General features: G+C 44.0%; 1 pseudogene; it reads left to right on the forward strand.

Annotated features, from left to right (window-relative positions):
• The first annotated feature begins 3114 nt into the window (after window positions 1-3114).
• Window positions 3115-16538, forward strand: LOC104676837 (annotated as a pseudogene).
• Window positions 16539-17504: the final 966 nt, after the last annotated feature.

Consider the following 17504-nt stretch of genomic DNA (forward strand, 5'->3'; position numbering starts at 1 on the left):
CACTGGACTTTATCCAGCATCCAGGAAGCACTGCAGGAGACTATGAAGAGGTATCCCGAACAGCCCGTCTGGAATGCACCTTCCCAGCAGCTGCTGCTGAAGGGCCACACCCAGGAATCGATGTTAATACCATGATTCTGCCTGGTATTAAAGCATTAAAGCTGGGCTCCTGGTGAGGCCAGTGCAATCCATTGGCTGGCCAGTGTCCAATGAACCTCTCCTTTCTGAATCTGAGCAAGTGACCAAGGCTGTATTTAGACTGGAGAACAGTTGCACTGGAAGGTCATGAGGGGTTGGGATAATCACTTGGGGAGATAAACAAGCTAGAAAAGCAGGGAAACAGGCCAAATCTGCAGACAGAAGTCCAGATAAGAAACCACATGGCCCCCGAGGAGGCAAAAAACAAAAAAACAAAAACAAAAAAACCCAAAAAACTGGAAGCATAGCTGCCTCAATCCCAGGTCTAATCTCGTTTCCTGTGAGGCCCCTTGTATTTCCATTGTGTGTCAGTGAGATGTGCCTCTGTCTTTCATAACCCCTTAGGTTGATTGGCTATTTCTTTCTTGCAACCAGAGGCTTGACTAGAATTGAATTCAAGATAAGCACAAAGATCATGATGCAAATGAAAGGGACAGAGGGGAGAGAAACAGAAAATAAGTGAGTAAAATTTGGTAAGGGATTAAATAGGGTAAAAAAAAGCATCAAATGTGACTCCAAGGTCTTGACCCAGGGAAAGTAGGTGTGTCAGAAACAGAAAACAGGAAACCCAGGAGGAGTTGCTGGGGAGGGAGGGAGTTGTTGAGTTTGAGGTGCTGGGGGCGGGCAGATGGTTGGTGCAGAGGAGTTATCCAGATCTCAGGCGAGAGTGACTATAGCAGGAGAGTGTGAGACGAGAAGGGAGAGCGTGAGATGAGAAGGGAGAGCAAGTGGAATAAGACCGGCACAGGGACTTGGGTCTGGGCATCGGGTAACTCATCTGGGAGGGGAGGGATTTAGATGCTCCCAAGGAGTGGTGTTGAGATGGTAAAGGTGAACAGAGGCAAGAGAAACCAGAAAAAGGAGCCCGGAGAAGATGAAGGACTGAGGCCCTACTGGTTTCTGAGCCCCCAGCACGTGCTCAGCAGATGCCTGTGGAATGTATCTGAGGGAGAGAGCGTATACTTGATAAAGAGTTCAGATGGCATAAATTGTGGGATGCTAGAACAATTCTCTTACCTAGGGTCACGCCACTACATTTTTGTAATTCTGGTATGAAAATTAGAAATGGATGAGGTATAGAGTTTGAGGAAGGAGGAGCTGGGAAGAGAGAGTTAATGGATAACATCCAAATACACGCCTATAATCCCGGCACTTTAGGAGCCCGAGACAGGAGGATAACTTGAGCCCAGGAGTTCGAGATTAGCCTGGACAACATAGTGAGACCCTGTCTCTACAGAAAACTGAAAACAAATTAATGAGTGGTGATCACACTACCTCACTCCAGCCTGGGCAACAGGGTGAGACCCTGTCTCAAAAAAAAAAGGAGAAAAGGGAGAAAAGATCATTGCCCAAAATCCAAAATGAAACTTCCTGAATAATCGATGGATTTCAGTCATTTCTATCTATTTTTCAATGGTCTGATGACCTTGTGTTGAAGGACATGCAGGGTTTATTTTAAAAGGAGATTCCTGGGCCCTTGGCTCGATTTCATGAATGAAAGTACTAGTGCTGAGGCCCAGAACTCGCCTATTAAACAAGCTCCCTACATCATGCGTGTGCCTACCAATATGTGGGAACTTGTCTCCATTATCCTGAGAGGGCTGACTGTATTCTTTCACATAATTTCCTCTGGAAACACTGAAGAGGGGTTCTTGTGCCCATCTGTTAGGAAGAAAATCAGCCATTTCAAAGCATGCTGCAAATCTGAAGCCTTCCAGGCACCACTGGTGAGGTAAAGGATAGAATCCAGGTGGTATCTCCTCTCCTTATAACTAGACCAAAGATAGCAACTAGGAAGGTTTTTGCTCCCTCCCAGGAAGACTTACTGCTGGATCTCACTTCTGCAGTGATTGCTGGTATCATGGCAGGGAAGAAACCTGCCCCTCTCTTTCCAGCCTCTCAAGGAAGCCTCTCCACAAACCTTCTTTCAGAATCGTAAGAGCAAAGTGATTCCCATTCGTAGGACTCACAGTGCGACATCAGGTTTGTGGGCAGGGATCCATTTCCTCCTATCATGGTGTATGGCCTTCAGGCTGCAAATGTGCATGCCTGACTGCCTGAGGCCTTTCTTGGGATCAAAGTCATCTGGTTCCACCCACAGACATCACAGTTGCCCTTGCAAGAATATCCTGAGCTAGGCATGGAGGTGCATGCCTATAGTCCCAGCTACTCAGGGGGCTGAGGCAGGAGGATTGCTTGAGCCCAGGAATTCAAGTCCAGCCTGGGTAACATAGCGAGACCTCATCTCTAAAAATAATAGTAATAAATAAATAAACAAAAAATAAGAATGCCCTCAGTTTAGGGTTGAGTTTTGACAAAAAGGCATCCACATCTCTCAGGCAATACAAGAGCAACGAAACTGACTTTGATGTCTCTGTTGATGGTGTACACATTGCATCATTAAAGATTGTTTGGGCTGCAACCAGCTGAAGATCCCATGACCCTTGACTTAGAGCACTAGGAAGGGCCCAGGTGGGTTCTGTGGCTCTGTGATAACCCCAAGGGCCACGCTCTTTCTTTCTTGCTACTCTACCATGTTTGGTGTGTGAGCAACATCCTGCTTTCTAGTCAAAGATGACCACTGTGTTTCCTTGCACACCATGGCAACCCAAGCAGGAGACGAGGGAGTCTTGGCAAAGGGCTTCCTCCCCTTGAACCTCTCTCATCAGGAAGAGGGACCTTCCCTAGAGGCAGGCCCTGATCACATGGTGATTCCAGGGCCTATGACCACAAAAGGGCAGTCACTGCCATACATCAGGGTTCTGTTATTAATGAAAGGGGACTGGCCACTGGGAGGCCATAAAAATGCATCCCACATGGGGAATAGGTATTAATGAGTAAGGAATTCAAAGGACTTCATTTCCTCCCACCAGAGCATTGCACCCAGAAGAGAAGCATGTGTGGCCAGGGAGCAGCATGAAGGTGAAATCAGAACCTGTCCTTGGAGCGCTCCTGGAAGTACGAGCAGGGGTGCAGTCAGGACGGCCTGACTCTCTGACCCTGCGACTGAGCCACAGGGGTCTCTTCTATGAGTCACCGTGCTTCTTCGATCTTGCCATCACTGTGTTGAAAAAGCCTCCCTGGGCCTTTGTGGTAAAGCCATTGGCAGAGTATCACAGTTTTTCCAATGTACCAGTCCCACAGGGACCAGCCCTGGCTCCTTGGTTCATCATCACACAAAAAAGGCTCCAGAGTGATGTGCGGGGGGAACAGGTATACAACAGGTGTACAAGCCAGGAGAGGCTTCAGGGAAGGGGCGTGGCTCTGAGAAGCTCCATGTGCAAAACAGGGTTATGATATTCTAGGAGCCCAGCTGCAGGGAGGTGGGCAGCCAGGAGGTGGGCTGGGGCCATCAAGGGAGTGACTGACTGCAACGGCAGGCTCAAGGTGAAACCTTGAGAGGCAGATTCCAAGGTCCTTGGATTCTTGCCTGTTACAGCAAATGGAGGAATGAGGCAGAAAAGTCCTCTAGGGCTGTCTTCTACTCTCTCCTCCAACAGATTTTCACTGAGCATTTGCCATGAGCCAGACTCTGTTAGCTGTCAAGGTTTCAAGGGAAGGTAGAAAAGACAGAAGCAAACCAATGGTAAAGATATCCGTTGTCTTTTAGTGACTCTCATACTCTCTCCCTCTCTTTTTCATTCTGTGCATCCCTTTGTCTATCTAAGGCTCGTTTTGTGCCAAATGCTTTTATACATCATCTCATTCAAATCTCTCTGAGGTTGGAAATGCTATTTGTGTTTTACAGCTGTAAAAACTAAGGCCAGAGAGGGAAAGTGAGTGACCCAGGGCCCCACAGCTAGCGAGATTCAAATCCACGGGGTCTAGCTTAGTGACAAAGCTGGCACATTTCTTCCCCTCCTTGTGCCTGCTGAGGTTTTTTGTTTTGTTTTGTTTCCTTTTTTTTGGCTTTTAACATTTTACAGTATTTTGCTATTTTTTCCTAATCAGGCAATATACATAAATATTTAACTAGTTTAAGATTTATGAAAAACAGCACTTTCTCGCCCACCTTCTCCCGATTCTTCCTGCTCCCCAGAGGCAACCACTTGCAAATGTTAAGCCGGTTCAATTCGACATGTAATAGGAGAATGGCAATTTTTATTGATGTGTTGATTTGAGATATTTGGCATCTTCCAGTGACGAAGTTTTGTCTCTCTCTACTGGACACCATCTGCCTCTTCCAGATGTATTCTTCTCACCCTGGGCATTCCACCAAAAGGCTGACCGGTATGAACGCAGTGGACAGGCTGCCTGATCACTGGCTTCGGGGTTGGGTGTGGTTTGTGAGAGGCATCGGCAGGAGACTGGATTGGAGGGGGATGCAGGGGCCAGAGCGTTTACTCTCCTAGATAAGCCCCTTCCTCCTCTTCTGGCAGGCAGTACTCTCCATATAGCTGCTCCCTTAGGTCCTAGAAATTGCTCCCCCTTGCCCTTGAGCTCTCATGCCTAGAGGTGGCACTGACTGCCTGCTACTGTCAGTGCTAGGTACTGCACTCTTTGCTTTCCTAAACCCTTTTCACACTTTAAAGAATAGTCTATTCATTGCAATTCGATACCACTTACCCTTACACCGTCCCCATACACCATACGCTCCCCTTCCGGTATCCTCTCAATATAATTATATTTGTTGACATCATTAGTTGGACTGTATGTACATGATTAAACTATATAAATATTGCTGACTACATAGCCAAGTAGAGAGTTATCAGTCATGATTACATTTCTTTTTCTAAACTAATTTTTGTTTTTCCTGCATTTAACTGCCTACTTTAGAAAAAGACTTAGTTTTCAATATATTGGTCTTTAATTCTTTCCACACACATCATCAGATATGTTAAATGCATTGACGTGTTGTTTTCCTGTTTCAAACGTTGTAAATTCTCTGTATCTTTTTCTTTGGGTGGGGGGCAAGTGTGAAGTAAACCAGCCTCCAGAATAAATAGACCTCAATGTTATGGATTCTGAAATTAAAATCTTAACAAATTAACAAAGTGATGAAAACAGGAAGTTTAGCTCCCAAGGATTCTTTATTGGTCTTAAAGGTTTTACTCCCTTTGGCAAATATTGTGACCATTTTATAGACGCTACTTATTCTACTAGACAAATACTATGACCTCTTTCAAAGTGTATTATCATTCCCCTTTTAAATAGCACATTTGAAGTGTGCTGACTTTTAGTTCTAGGGTCTGTCTTCCCCTTACCTGCTGAGTGTCACAGGATCTCTTCTCTCCTTGATTATCTCAAGGAGATAAGTCAACTTTTGGATATACTTGTTCATAAAAGAAAGTCAGTCGCTTTTATTTGTTAAAGAATTGAAGTATGGGCTGGGCGTGGTGGCTCACACTTGTAATCCCAGCACTTTGGGAGGCCGAGGCGGGAGGATCACCTGAGGTCTAGAGTTGAAGACCAGCCCGACCAACGTGGAGAAACCCTGTCTCTACTAAAAATGCAAAATTAGCCAGGTGTGGTCACACATGCCTGTAATCCCAGCTACTGGGGAGGCTGAGGCAGGAGAATAGCTTGAACCCAGGAGGCGGAGGTTGCAGTGAGCCGAGATTGCCCCATGCCCTCCAGCCTGGGCAACAAGAACAAAACTCTGTCTTAAAATAATAATAATAATAATAATAAAAATTGAAGTGTAGTAGACCTCAATCTCTGGCTTCCTGTAATGTAGGCCTTATCAACATAAGGTCTCTATTAAAAAATTCTGAAATTGTAGTCTTATTTTTCACAAACTTTTCCTGGAGACCTTCCCTGGAGCCCCCTCTTAGTCAGCTACATGCTGGACCTTTCTTTCTCGGCTATTTCCCCTTTCCCTCTCCTGTGCCGGATGTCCTGTTTCCTGGATTTCATACCCTCCTATTTCTTGATTTACTCCTTTGTTTTGCTGGAGCAGATCTTCTAGCAGCTTTGTAAGAAAGCATGCATGGAAGGTAATTTTTCTTGAGTTCCTACATGTCTAAAAATGTATATGTCCTACTATTCACTTTAATTGTAACTGGACAAGTTTAAAATTTCAGACTATAAGTGATCTTCCCTCAAAATTGTGAAACATTGCTCCATTGTCTTCTGGTAGTAGGTGTTGCTGGAGAGAAATCTGAAGTCATTTGATCCCCTTTTTTTGGTTTGCTATGTGTTCCCTTTAGAATTCTCTTTTTAACCCTGGTATTTTGAAATTTTATGGCGCAGGACTTTGGTGTGTATTTTTAAAAATTTATTATTTTAGTGGTGTTTTTCAATTTGAGAATCTTAGCTTTTAGTTATAGAAACTCAGTTATAGGAACTTTTCTTTATATAGAATTTCCTTCCTTCCAATTTATATATTGCCTCGGGAATTCCTGCTATTCCATTTGAAACTTGTGGATTGAGCTTTTAAGTCTGTTCTTTCATCTGTCTTATTTCTTTTTTTCCTCTGGTTTTGTTTTCTGGGAGATTTCTTTGACTTATCTTTCAATTGTTTGTTAGAATTTTAATGACCAAATTTCTTGTTTTCTGATTGTTTTACATTAAAAGTATTTTATTCTGGTTCTTTATATTCAACATCATCTCTCTCTTTCTAAGGAGAGTAACCTGGTTTATTTTTATTTTAGAAGTTTTCTTCTCTTTCCTGCATTCTCTCTGTTTCTCCTAGGTTCTTATTTTTGTTGTGTCTGTTTTGGTTTCTAAATCTTGAAGTCTTACTTTGCCTGCCTAGAAACCTTAGCTGCTTGGAAGCTCTGTGTTTTCAAGGTTGGGCTTTTAACTGGTGGGTATCAAAGCAGGGTAAGTGGTGAGCTGGACATTTTTGTGGGGACTCCCATATTCCAATATCTAAAGGCTTCCTTTTTTATTTTTATTTTTTCTGGGACCATTTAGTCTATCCAGGAAACAAATGTCTGTATCTATACCCTGGTTGGTAAAATGCTAGCCATGAGCGGGGGCAAGGAGAGGTGATGAAATGGGGATCCCTGCGTGTCTCAGTCTCCACAGTGCAAACTTACCCCTATCACCCGTCCCTTCAATTTTGTTGACCCCTACTTTACACTGTGTCTGATGACCTGAAGTCTAGAGAATTTCAGGTTAATTTCTCCCAGAATGTAATTGCCAGTCCCTGGCTCGGGTCGGGTAGAAGTGAAGTAGTATGTATGGGCTGGAGGGTAGTTGCTGTGGTCAAAGGAAGACAAGGGCACATGGAGATCCAGCTAGACCATGTTCTGACTTTCACTCTGCTCCCACTCAAGCCTTGCACCTGTCTTTTAAGGCATCTAGTGCCTTAGCTTATGCTCTCAGAGTCCTGGAAGAGGACTGGCCTCTTCTCACACCCTCTTCTCCCCATTCCCCTTGCGGGCACCCAAGCTCACAACTTACTCCTAAATCTATACCGTTTCTTTATCTGCTTTCCATCTTCCAAAATCATAATCATAATCATAATCATAATCATAAACACCTGTTGAAATCTCTCCTTTGCTAAAGTCTCTTCATCTGATGTCTTTTAACTCCTTTCCTGCCTCTGGAGGTCAATCTGCTACATTTAGTTAGAAGTCCTAAAGGCCATGCTTTGAACCATTAGGTAATCCTGCTTTCTGCAAGACAACTTCTTGTATCTGAGAGTATCTGAGAGTTTTTTCCTCCAGTAGTAATAACAAAGTCATTTTCATCTTTCTGTTTACCACAGCCAGTGGCAAAGACTCTCCTTGGCCAAGGCTTAGTCAGGCTCCTCTGAGCTCTCTTATCGACTAGGCCTTGACCTTGGTCTTAGTCATTGCCGAGCCTGCGCTGCCCAGTCTTGGCAAGAATCCTGCTAAGTCAGTTTAGCAAGAATCCCTCACCCTTGATATATGATCACCCTTAATATGTGATCAAGTTCTTTATGTACCACATTTTCTTTTCTCACTGCACTTTCACACTTTCATTTCTAACATCCCTCACTTTTGATGTATATATCCTTGGCCTGCCCTTAGCAAGAATTCTGTTAGGTCAGTTTTGCAAGACTCTCTGTACCCTTGATGTGTCCTCTTGGTAATTTTTCATCCAATCATCCCCACCTTGTTCCTTGGCCCCAGCAGTCTTTGTTGTATTTGGAGTTGAGCCCAATCTCTCTCCCTTATTGCACTGTCCCTATTGCAATAGTCCTTTAAAAAAACAATTTTTTTTTTTTTTTTGGTAGAGACAGGGTCTCCCTGTGTTGCCCAGGCTAGTCTCAAACTCCTGGCCTCCTAGGTGATCCTCCTGCCTTGACCCTCCAAAGTGCTGGGATTATAGGTTTGAGTCACCCTGTCCTGCAGTAATCTTGGATAAAGTCTTCCCTGCCCTTATAACAAGTGTCAGAATAATATTATCACTGGCATTTGGGAAACAGTGATGAAGCAGTGCAAGCAGGGACTGCATGAGAATGGGAAAGCTAGGCTTTGCCTCAGGAGCCCTTTGCTTGACCTCATTAGACAGCTGCACAGGAGGTAATTTTCTAGGGCATGTTTTTTCAAACTGTGAGCTGTAACTATTTACTAAGTCACATCAACATCTTAAAATGAAACAGAATAGAGTTAGAAAATACCATCCTATATTGCCTGTAATTAGGGGAAGTATTGACTCATAAAACTTTCGTTTCAGCTTATGTGTCTGTGTACCCGGTCGAGGTGTAAAGATATATATATTTTAACCATGTAAACTGGTAAAATAAAATAAAATGATAAAATAAAAGTATAGAAGCCACTGGTCTAGGAAGTAGATTTGGACTTTTGGGGTTTTTTTTGTTTGGTTGTTTATTTGTGTTTTGTTCTATTTGTTTGTTTGTTTTCTGAAGAATAGCTTTACCAGTCAGGCTGATACTATTATCTCTATTTTAGAGGGGATAGATTTGGTTAGGCAAATTCTCACCACTGAGTGCTAATATCTCAATTTCTTAGTCTCTGTTTTACCATAACCTTGCTAACGTCTCCTTTGGTTAAAGCATTTTCTTAACTTTATCTTGCTTAAGAAAGCCAGGACACATAAGATTCAAGCTTCATTTCTAAAGTGAACGAACAGATACGTGCTTGTCAGTATTAGACTAACAAACAGATCTAAAGCAATAGGCAAAACAACCCATGCATGTCTGGATGAGGCAAAATGAAGTCTTTGTGAATCATTTACATTTTAAGTGATTAGTTCTTGGGAACCTAAGGAAGGAGTATGGGATCCTTACCTCATGGTGGTTGGTAGGAATTGTGTGAAGCATTCGTGGCAAGACTGAATGCTTTGACTCACAGTATAAGTAAAGCTCATTCTATAGACAGTTCTACAAAAAAACGAGAAGAATATCATAGACCGCTGGAAGGCTCATATGATGAGCATGTTGGCCCACTTCTGCTCTGCCTTCTATTTAAACTGGTCCACACCCCACACCCTTCACCATTTTGGCTTTTGTAGGAAGAGAACTCAACCACCAAATACCCTGTAGCCTTGGGAAGGCATACACATGAGAAGCGGGTTCCCCTAGGCTCAGGTGAACCCCACCTTCAAGGTGGCAAACCTTGGGGACCTTCTGGAAACGCAGAGGCAGATAGGGCTTCATGCTTGGTGAAGAGATGAGCATTCACTATTAGCTTGATTCTCTATCAAAGGTAAAAAAGGGTTGATCTTGCTACTGAATGAGAGACATCAATTTTCTTGAGATTTAACAATCTTTTGTGCCACTTTTGTGTAATGCCAACTAGTCATTCAGTGAGTTTACTTAGATAAAGACTCAGAGTTTGAAGCAAACTTGTTTCCTCTGCGAGCAAAAAAAAAAAAAAAAAAAAAAAAAAAGGCATTTTAAGCCTGCACATATAGCCTCAAATACTTTATTTCTATAAATAAATAAATAAACTGAGCAAATACAAAAATACAATACATGGAACATAAAAATTCCAGTAACAATTGGACCAGGTCACCCAAGTGTGAATGTCAACGTTTTTTTTCAAATTGTTATTTAATTATTTGTTATTCTATATTTTATTCATTTGACAGCCAAAGCTTCCCTCTCAGAGGAGGATGTTCCTTTGCCTTTGTCCAGAGCTCTTCAGGAGAAGCAGAGGAATTGCTCAGAGATGAGCTGGGATTGCCTGGGGAGCACATGGAGATAGTGACGACTGTCATCATCGTAACAGTTAGGGTTGGCTCTCAGGCATGGTGCTGAACACTTTGCCTGGATTCTTTTTTTTTTTTTTGAGATGGAGTCTCACTCTGTCACCCAGGCTGGAGTGCTGTGGCCGGATCTCAGCTCACTGCAAGCTCCGCCTCCCGGGTTCACGCCATTCTCCTGCCTCAGCCTCCCGGGTAGCTGGGACTACAGGCACCACCACTTCGCCCGGCCAGTTTTTTGTAGTTTTTAGTAGAGACGGGGTTTGAGCCACCGCGCCCGGCCTGGATTCTTTAATTTAATTGACTCGGCATGAGATAGGTGCACTGATTGTCCCCGTTTTGCCAGTGAAGAAACTGAGGTAGAGTGAGGTTAAACCACTTGCCTAGTTCAGTGTCAGGACTGAATCTCAGTAGCCTGACCCCAGGGCCTTGACACTTGCCAAGGATGCAGTGTTGTCTGCTCCTGGAAGTTCTCGCTGAGCAGTTTGCAAAGTGGGATTGCTCTTTCTTTTTATTTATTTATTTATTATTTTTTTTGGTACAGAGTTTCACTCTTGTTGCTCAGGCTGGAGTGCAATGGCGTGATCTCGGCTCACCGCAACCTCTGCCTCCCAGGTACCAGTGATTCTCCTGCTTCACCCTCCCTAGTAGCTGGGATTACAGGCATGTGCCACCATGCCTGGCTAATTTTGTACTTTCAGTAGAGATGGGGTTTCTCCATGTTGGTCAGGCAGGTCTCGAACTCCCAACCTCAGGCGATCTGCCCGCCTCGGCTTCCCAAAGTGTTGGAATTACAGGCATGAGCCACTGCGCCTGGCCACTTTTTCTTTTCTTTTCTTTCTTTCTTTCTTTTTTTTTTTTTGACAGATTCTCACTCTGTCACCCAGGCTGGAGTGCACTGAAGTGATCTTGGCTCACTGCTACCTCCACCTCCTGAGTTCAAGCAACTCTCATGCCCCAGCCTCCCGAGTAACTGGGATTAACAGGTGTGCCTCATCACTCCTGGCTAATTTTCATATTTTTAGTAGAGACAGGGTTTCATCATGTTGGCCAGGCTGGTCTCAAACTCCGGACCTCAAGTGAGCCACCTGCCTCAGACTCCCAAAGTGCTGGGATTACAGGCGTGAGCCACTGTGCTCGGCCAAAAAGTGGGATTTCTTGATATCAAAGGTACAAACAAGAGAAGATGCAAAGACTCTTTTATTATTATTATTATTATTCAATGTTTGCAGTAAGCAGACAAGTTAAAGGCAGAAAGAGAAGAAAAAAAGATTTAGATAAAGCAGTAATTATTTAAAGCTCAAGTTTAGAAAGCTACCACATAGTACATGAGTTTTTTTATTTCTTTAGATCTTTAAATGACTTGCAATTTCTATCCTGTAATATAGTTTGAGTATTTCATCCTTTACAATAACATTTATAATTCTCATAGTGGTTGCAAGTGGGCCCTTTTGTCCTCTTTCCCTTGTCTGAATATCTTGCTAGGTTGACCTGCACAGTTTTGTACCTGCCCACGTCTCTTCTAATGACAAGGATGGTGCTGGGGACAGAACTAACTGAAAACTATGAAATGATGGCCAACATCAGTGCCTTTGTGGTGGCTCCCATTCTGACCCCTCTGGGGCTGGTCTTTTCTACTTATTTTTACTATGTCTTCAATGGACCATCCTTTAATCTGGATGCTCCTGTGTTTGGTGGTCCAAGGTACTAATGTGACTGCTCCTCAGGTAGCCCCTCTTGTGGATTCAGAAGCAAAGAAGAAAGGTTCTTCTCTATGGCAAAGGTGTTTCAAGGTGAGCTGGAAGGAAATCCATTTGTCAATTTGGGCTTAGGATCGTGGACCTTAAGCTTCAGTGGAATGAAAGGGCTCTTTTATTTATTTTTTATTTTTATTTTTTTTGAGACGGAGTCTCGCTCTGTCGCCCAGGCTAGAGTGCAGTGGCCGGATCTCAGCTCACTGCAAGCTCCGCCTCCTGGGTTTACGCCATTCTCCTGCCTCAGCCTCCCCAGTAGCTGGGACTACAGGCGCCCGCCACCTCGCCCGGCTAGTTTTTTGTATTTTTTAGTAGAGACGGGGTTTCACCGTGTTAGCCAGGATGGTCTCGATCTCCTGACCTCGGATCCACCCGTCTCGGCCTCCCAAAGTGCTGGGATTACAGGCTTGAGCCACCGCGCCCGGCCAAGGGGCTCTTTTATTTAAGCAGCTCTGTTTCAGCAGCCAGGACAGGAACTCTATGTCCCCTTGTTTAACAGTCACATGTCAGATATTGCAAGAGATGACACAGGTTTGGTGTTTTGTTTGTTTGTTTAATGATAAAAGAGCGAAAGAGAATATGGTTGAAAGGACGGGAATAGAACTTTCAAACAGAATTTTTCAAAACCCTAACACAAAGAATGGTATTCCAAATCTGAACACTCTAAAAGAGAGAATAATGCCATTCTTCTTCATTATTAGAAATAATATTATTATGTCTGTTAGGAAAAAAAAAAACACACACAATTTTAATGTGCATCAGAAGCGTCAGGCTGATTTTTTCCCCTCTGGATTTTACTATTTTTATTTTTATTTTTTTTTTGAGACAGAGTCTCACTCTGTCGCCCAGACTGGAGTGCAGTGGCCGGATCTCGGCTCATTGCAAGCTCCACCTCCTGGGTTCACGCCATTCTCCTGCCTCAGCCTCCGGAGTAGTTGGGACTACAGGCGCCCGCCACCTCGCCCGGCTAGTTTTTTGTATTTTTTAGTAGCGACGGGGTTTCACCATGTTAGCCAGGATGGTCTCGATCTCCTGACCTCGTGATCTGCCCGTCTTGGCCTCCCAAAGTGCTGGGATTACAGGCTTGAGCCACCTCGCCCGGCCGATTTTATTTTTAAAGTCAGAATTGGTTTCCTGCCCTTCAAGTGCTCCACTGCTGATACCGATAGTGAGGTTGTATAATTGGCAATACATTTCTTACATGAAGAGCTTCTGGCCAGGTCCTTTTGAATGCTTAGAATGTTTTGCTTAGTTGGGCTTTTCTGTCCCTGTAAAGTTAACCTCCCGCAAATTTGTGTCCACTTCTGCAGGAGGGAATTAGAAGGCTGAGGAGAAATTTGTTGGTGATGAAGTTGCAGAAGACAAGGCAGAAAAGATGAGGTGGGGAGTCCAGGAGGCTGGGAGGCAGGCATAGTGTAAAACTGTTGAAAAGAGGCACTATAATTCTTTATATATATAAAAAAAAAAGCATCTGAAGAATTTGCCAATTCAGCATTTATCTAGCATTTGCTTCTCTGGGGCAGTGATTCCAGATTCCCAGCCTGTCAGGAGCTGGAGCACCCTTTGAAACTGTTTGCTTGATAATAGGATTCTCTTTTCTCCCTCTTCTTAGAAATAATGCATCCTTTAAAATAAAACTAAAGTGAATTTAAATTTTCATCGTTTTGAAACACGTATTTTAAAAATACAAGGTTTGAAAAAAACTCCCCCTGAAATAATTCTAGTCCTTTCTAGGGAGTCGTGAAACTGTAGCTTGTGGAGAGTAGCCTGCTTCAGGCTTTCATAATGACCTGGTGACTCAGCACTGGCAGACTTCCCAGGACTCAGTTCCCACCGTGGGGAATAATTTTCCATTCCTGGGGGAGTCCCTCAGGAGACACCTCCTCTGCTTCTTCAAGTCAGAGAAGTGTTCTGCCCTGCCCTCCCCCAGCCTCCTGCCAGGTTCCTGCTGCCAGCCTCATGCTGTGCTGTGTATTATAGAATTTCTAGACGTACTGCCTCTGCTTAATTGTCAACTCTTTGCCAGAGAGTTTGTGCTTGCCCCTTATGTGTATTGGAGTAAACTGTAATTTGTTTTGGAGGCTAGGGCTCTTGATGGTCATAAGTCTAATCAGAATGCCACAGAATCAGGCTGAGCACAATGGCTCACGCCTGTAATCCCAATGCTTTGGGAGGCCGAGGCAGGCGGATCATCTGAGGTCAGGAGTTCAAGACCAGCCTGGCCAATATTTTAGTAGACCTTGTCTCTACTAAAAATACACAAATTAGCCGGGCATGGTGGTGCGCACATGTAGTCCCAGCTACTCTGGAGGCTGAGGCAGGAGAATCGCTTGAACCCGGGAGGCCGAGGTTGCAGTGAGCCAAGACTGAGCCACTGCACTCCAGCCTGGGCAATAGAGAACAAAGTTTTCAATGTTGGGATGTCTTTTAAAAGACATGTGTTTTGAGATAAACTGAAGTGGTTTCAATACATGAGTCAATAACAAATCTTCACATTCTGCACATGTATCCCAGAACTTAAAGTATAATAAAAATAAATAAATAAATAAATATATGAGTCTATGGGAAATACTTTTTGATGCAGGCATTCACCAGATTCTTCATAGAGACAGACATAATGTCCTAAAATCTGAAAGAAAACCGTTTACCTAAGACAACACATAGGTTGAACTGGTCAGCAAAGTGACCACTTGTGTCTTTCAAAGAAACTTGTTTCTGAACAGTGGAGCAAGTACTGCTTTGAAAGAAGCAATGATTTGGAACTGAGAGCTCTGGATGAATGCCTATTGTTGGGTGTGGTGAATAAACGAGCCCTGTACAAAGAGGTCCAGGTGCCCTGAGCGGGCACAGCGTCTTTCTTGTCACATGTAAATCTGCTGTCCAAATACCCTATCTGGGGTGTGGCTGTACACATCCTCCTGATTTGTTAGCTCTCTTGGCTAAGGTCAGAGATTAAGTTCAGAACAAAATTTAGATACCTGGACTCACTGAAATGCATTTCTTTTTGTGCTAATGCGGCAGGCCTGTGCAGAAGACCTTCTTTGGTCATTGCTTCAGGCCAGCATTTCCTTAAAGGGCTCATGACTCTGGAAAAGTTGAATATAAATAGGGAAAGGCCTCAGCAAAGCTTTCAGAATTGTCTTCCCTATTTCCAGCTTTCTATTCCTTGTTCTCTGTGTCTTCCCTCAACCCTCCTTTCTCTTCTTCCCAGTCATCCATTAGGCATTTTACAATTGATGGGCTGTTCATGTAACGATTGCTATCCTAAAGGATCATCCATGGGGCCAAGCCATTGGGCGGACGTTTGAGGCACAGGGGACCCACATGTGCCAATCTCTCCAGAGTTGTTTGCTAATTGCATGGGATAAAAGCACCTTCATGATGGAGAGATCTGGTGGTCAACACTTGGCTGAAATTGTCAAACTTGATAGCACCCATCGTGACACTACCCAACTCTGTGGGCCTCCTGATGGGCTGCAGCATAAAGCACACAGTCTCACTCAGGGTGTGCTCTTGGCCAAACATTCATTCTGAATCTCATCAAGCCTCTAGACCCATCCTTCAAGTTACTGGAGATATGGGGGCAGGCTAAGGACAAGCTAGACAGTAGGATGAGGAAGCAACCTGACACATCAAGAATAGGGGAAATTTTACAAGAAGACTGTCCTGGACTCAGGAAGAAAATCAACATCATGATTAAAAAGTGTGTGTGTCGGGGGAGTGGTTGGGGGGACAGTTCTAGAGGAAAAGATTGAAGGAGTCTAAAGAGACATAAGTATCCCTCTACCGGTGGGATTTTGTCTCACAGAAAGTTCTCCACTCCCAGACATGGGTCCCTCGGCTTCCTGCCTTGGAAGCGCAGCAGCAGGCATCGTGGGAAGGTGGAGAGTTTCCTTAAGGATGTCCTGTCCAAGTCAGTCCACCTCACAGCCTTCCTGGGATACAAGGCTGGGATGATCCAGATTGTGAGGGAAGTCGACAAGCCAGGATCCAAGGTGAACAAGAAGGAGGTGGTGGAGGCTGTGACCATTGTGGAGACGCCACCCATGGTGGTTGTGGGCATTGTGGGCTACGTGGAAACCCCTTGTGGCACGCACTGGGCAGAAAGGCTACCATCACTGCACTGAGATCAGCAAGAACATCTATAAGATTGGCCAGGGCTACCTTATCAAGGATGGCAAGCTGATCAAGAACAATGCCTCCACTGACTATGACCTGTCTGACAAGAGCATCAACCCTCTGGGTGGCTTTGTCCACTATGGTGAAGTGACCAATGACTTTGTCATGCTGAAAAGCTGTGTGGTGGGAACCAAGAAGCGGGTGCTCACCCTCCGCAAGTCCTTGCTGGTGGAGACAAAGCAGCGAGTTCTGGAGAAGACTGACCTTACGTTCATTGACACCACCTCCAAGTTTGGCCATGGCCACTTCCAGACCATGGAGGAGAAGAAAGCATTCATAGGACCACTCAAGAAACACCAAATTGCAAAGAAAGAAGGAGCTTAATGACAGGAACAGATTTTGCAGCTGGTGGGGTCTCAATAAAAGTTACTTTCCACTGGAAAAAAAAAGAGACATAAGAATCAAATGAAGAATATTTACCTCAGATCCTCGGTCAAAACAACCACCACCAATAAGGTGGTAAGGAACAAGAAAAAAAAACCATCTAAGAGAGACATTTAGGGAACAGTTGAGGAAATTGGAATGTGCACTAGATATTAGGTAAGAGTAAGGAATTACTGTCGGGAATTTCTGAGTTGCGATCATTGCATTGCGGCTTTTTAGAAGAATATCTATTTTTTTTTTAAATTTTTGTATTTTTAGTAGAGGCAGGGATTCACCATGTTGGCCAGTCTGGTCTTGAGCTCCTGACCTCAAGTAATCCACTAGCCTCGGCCTCCCATATGTCTTTTAGGATTACAGAATTCACATTCAGTTCCAAGGATGAAGTAACAAACACTAAACTGGCAAGTCCAATGTATAAGAAACAGAACTCACTAACATGCCTGAATGTCCACCCACAGTAGCCAAGCAGACCTTCTGGCAGTTGGGCAAATCCTGAGGAATCTTGTGAAGCAGGTCAAGGGGTTGCCTGTCTTCTGGGGTTGGGGACTAGGAAAGGCCAACCGGACAGTCTTTTCGTCCAAGTTGCTGTTTAGTGAGGTTTTGGTGTCTAGCTTGTTTTTTTCATTTTTTGTTGTTGTGTAGTTCTCACCTCACATGAGAGACTCCAGCTCTTCTGCTGTTATCCCAATAGCCTTTGTAATGCGATTACATGGGCAGCTTCTAACTTGCTCAGTCATGGGGGAGTAGAAATACATGATTGGAACTTCAGGGTAAAGGTGACAGGGTGAATCCAAACATCTATAAGATTTTCCCCAAGTTTTAGTACATGAAAATAAAACATGACCCACCAGAAAGTATAAGAGAGAGAAAATGAAAAGAGGTCACATAAAAGGAACAGTATTTAGA

This window comes from Rhinopithecus roxellana, chromosome 4 (assembly GCF_007565055.1).
Source record: "Rhinopithecus roxellana isolate Shanxi Qingling chromosome 4, ASM756505v1, whole genome shotgun sequence".
Lineage (NCBI taxonomy): Eukaryota > Metazoa > Chordata > Mammalia > Primates > Cercopithecidae > Rhinopithecus > Rhinopithecus roxellana.